This window comes from Tamandua tetradactyla, chromosome 10 (genome assembly GCF_023851605.1).
Source record: "Tamandua tetradactyla isolate mTamTet1 chromosome 10, mTamTet1.pri, whole genome shotgun sequence".
In the NCBI taxonomy this organism is placed as follows: domain Eukaryota; kingdom Metazoa; phylum Chordata; class Mammalia; order Pilosa; family Myrmecophagidae; genus Tamandua; species Tamandua tetradactyla.
Genome location: NC_135336.1, coordinates 85,452,792 through 85,456,876, shown reverse-complemented (window position 1 = coordinate 85,456,876; position 4,085 = coordinate 85,452,792). Strand labels below are relative to the sequence as shown.

Below are 4,085 nucleotides of genomic sequence, written 5' to 3'. Positions count from 1 at the left end.
CACATCTGTCCCCAATCCATGATGGCATAATGCTGGCTTGCTGCCACAGCTCTATGCATGTGCACAAAGGGTTCCATGCCTTAGACCAATGCATACAAGTGTTACCCTGCCAGATCAGTGCACCCACACAACTACATCCTCCCTGGCCACTGGGTGCCCAAGTACACAAGCACCAGCATAATGTCCTGAACCTGCACCCATACCTGCCCTGAAACAAATCACCATACTTAGTGTTCCACCCCATGCCCTGCTCTCTGCTCTACAACCATCCCACAAACACAAGGCCTTAGACTATTGAAAGAAATCAACACCCAAAGTAAATCAGTCAAGATATTTACATACAACGAAGACAGCAGAAGATCACTAAGCATATCACAATGCAGATATATATAGCCCAGCCTAATGTCAAAACTAAAACACCAGAGGAGATACAGATGTTGGAACAACTAATCAAAGATGTTCATACACCTCTATTTAATAAGTGGGATAGCAAATGACATAAAGGAGATCAAGAAGACAATAGAAGAGCATAAAGAGAAATTTGAAAGAATAAATAGAAAAATAACAGATATCATAGAGATTAAAGATTCTATTGGCCAAATCAAAAACATACTAGAGGCACACAAACCAGATTTCAAGAGACAGAAGAAAGAATAAGTGATATAGAGGACAGGATAATTGACTTCAAAGACTCAAAACAGCAAATGGCAAAAAAGATGGAAAAAATTGAATTGGAACTCAGGAAAATGATAGACAAAACAAAGCACACAAATATAAGAATCATTTGTGTCCCAGAAGAAGAAGAGAGGAGTAAACGGCTAGGAAGAGTAGTTGAGGATATTATGGGGGAAAACTTCCCAACCCTCATAAAGGACATAAATATGCAAGTCAAAGAATTCCAATGAACTCAAAACAGAATAAATCCAAATAGGCCTTCCCCAAGGCACATCATAATCAGTCTGTCACATGTTGAAAAGAAGCAGAAAATCTTGAAAGTAGCAAGAGAAAAACAATATTCTGCATACAAGGGAAACCAAATACGACTGAGTTCAGACTATTCAACTAGCACCCTGGAGGCAAGAAGGCAGTGGTATGATATATTCAAGATCCTGAAAGAGAAAGACTTCCAGCCAAGAATTCTGTACCCAGCCAAATTGTCCTTCAAAACTGGAGAGACTTTTTCACAACGGGTTTGCCGCCAGAACGCAGGTGTCCTGAAAGCCATCACTACATCTTAAGCCAAAATGGGAAAGGAAAAGACTCATATCAACATTGTCATTATTGGACACATAGATTCGGGCAAGTCCACCACAACTGGCCATCTGATCTACAAATGTGGTGGAATTGACAAAAGAACCATTGAAAAATTTGAAAAGGAGGCTGCTGAGATGAGTAAGGGGTCCTTCAAGTATGCCTGGGTCTTGGATAAACTAAAAGCTGAACGTGAGCATGGTATCACCATTGATATCTCCCTGTGGAAGTTTGAGACCAGCAAGTACTATGTGACCATCACTGATGCCCCAGGACACAGAGACTTTATTAAAAACATGATTACAGGCACATTGCAGGCTGACTGTGCTGTCCTGATTGTTGCTGCTGGCGTTGGTGAATTTGAAGCTGGTATATCTAAGAACGGGCAGACACGAGAGCATGCCCTTCTGGCTTACACTCTGGGTGTGCAACAACTAATAGTTGGTGTTAGCAAAATGGATTCCACTGAACCACCTTACAGTCAGAAGAGATACGAGGAAATTGTTAAAGAAGTCAGCACCTACATTAAGAAAATTGGCTACAACCCTGACGCAGTAGCATTTGTGCCAATTTCTGGTTGGAATGGTGACAACATGCTGGAGCCAAGTGTTAATATGCCTTGGTTCAAGGGATGGAAAGTCACCCATAAGGATGGCAATGCCAGTGGAACCACGCTGCTTGAAGCTCTGGATTGCATCCTGCCACCCACTCGTCCAACTGACAAGCCCTTGCGTCTGCCTCTTCAGGATGTCTACAAAATTGGTGGTATTGGTACTGTGCCTGTGGGCCCAGTGGAAGCTGGGTTCTCAAAGCAGGCATGGTGGTCACCTTTGCTCCAGTAAACGTTACAACTGAAGTCAAGTCTGTTGAAATGCACCATGAAGCTTTGAGTGAAGCTCTTCCTGGGGACAATGTGGGCTTCAATGTCAAGAACATGTCTGTAAAAGATGCTCATCATGGCAATGTGGTTGGTGACAGCAAAAATGACCCACCAATGGAAGCAGCTGGCTTCACTGCTCAGGTGATTATCCTGAACCATCCAGGTCAAATCCGTGCTGGCTATGCACCTGTGCTGGATCGTCACACAGCTCATATTGCTTGCAAGTTTGCCAAGCTGAAGGAGAAGATTGATCGCCGTTCTGGCAAGAAGTTGGAAGATGGTCCCAAATTCCTCAAGTCTGGTGATGCTGCCATCATTGATATGGTTCCTGGCAAGCCCATGTGTGTTGAGAGTTTCTCTGACTATCCTCCTCTGGGTCATTTCGCTGTTCGTGAGATGAGACAGACAGTTGCTGTGGGTGTGATCAAGGCAGTGGACAAGAAGGCTGCTGGAGCTGGCAAGGTCACCAAGTCTGCCCAGAAAGCTCAGAGAGCTAAATGAATATTACCCATAACACCTGCCACCCCAGTCTTACTCAGTGGTGGAAGAACGGTCTCAGAAATGTTTGTCTCAATTGGCCATTTAAGTTTAATAGTAAAAGACTGGTTAATGATAACAATGCATCGTAAAACCTTCAGAAGGAAAGGCATGTTTTGTGGACCATTTGTTTTCGTGTGGCAGTTTTAAGTTATTAGTTTTTAAAATCAGTACTTTTTAAATGGAAACAACAACTAAAAATCTGTCACAGAATTTTGAGACCCATTAAAGCAAAGTTTAATGAGAAACTTGTGTCTTCTTTTGAAAAATCAGCCTTGAATTGCTTAGACAAAAGACTTAACCTATTCTTGGCATTCCATCTGCAGAAATTTGATGGTTCAGGGTAAAGTTTTGTTAGGACAAAAATTTAAGGTTTTTTTTTTTTCCCCCACCTCTAAGGGGGAGGGATCAGGACGTGACTTAAGCTGTTTTAAGCATTTACTAAAATGCAGTGGTTTGTTGGTTGCAGCCTTGGTTAGTATGGAAAAGCGGAGGGTAATTTGTAATGTTTATAAGCTTCCTTAGGCCAACTTCTGTAATAAACACCATGTGTTGGATATAAAAAAAAAAAAACCGAGGGAGAGATTAAAGTTTTCACACACAAAGAAGTCTTGAAAAAATTTGTCAAAAAGAGACCAGCCCTATAAGAAATATTAAAAGGAATTCTGCCAGCTGAAAAAAATACAAAAGACAGGAAAAGGACATCTGGAGGAGGACACAAAATTGAAGAGTACCACTAGAGTAATTTAAAGAATAAAAACAGAAAGAGGGAAAAGAATATATAGATCTGACAAATAAAATTTAAAAGATAAGATGATAGAATCAAGAAAGAACTTTTCAGTAATAACTTTGAATTTTAACAGATTAAACCCACCAATTAAAAGATACAGATTGGCAGAATGGATTAAGAAACATAATTCAGCTATATGCTGCTTACAAGAGACTCATCCATCTTAGACACAAGGATACAAATAGCTTGAAAGTGAAAGGATAGAAAAGATTTTCCATGCAAGTTGTAACCAAAAGAAAGCAGGAATAGCTATACTAACATCAGACAAACTAGACTTTAAATGTAAAGACCTCATAAGAGACAAATAAGGACACTATATACTAATAAAAGGTCAATTCACCAAGAAGATATAACAATCATAAATGTCTATGCTCCCAATCAACGAGCACCAAAGTACATGAGACAGACATTGGCAAAACTGAAGGGAGTGATAGGTATTACAACAATAAAAGTAGGAGACTTCAACACACCACTCTCCTCTATAGACAGAAAAACCAGACAGAAGATCAACAAGGAAATAAAGAAATTAAATAACTTGATAAGTGAATTAGACCTAACAGACATATATAGGTCATTGCACCCCAAAGCACAAGGATATACATTCTTCTCTAGTGCTCATGAAACATT

At 40.2% G+C, this 4,085-nt stretch overlaps 1 pseudogene; it reads left to right on the top strand.

Annotated features, from left to right (window-relative positions):
- Window positions 1-1,221: 1,221 nt before the first annotated feature.
- On the top strand, window positions 1,222-2,647 carry LOC143648018 (elongation factor 1-alpha 1 pseudogene; annotated as a pseudogene).
- The last annotated feature ends 1,438 nt before the right edge of the window (window positions 2,648-4,085 follow it).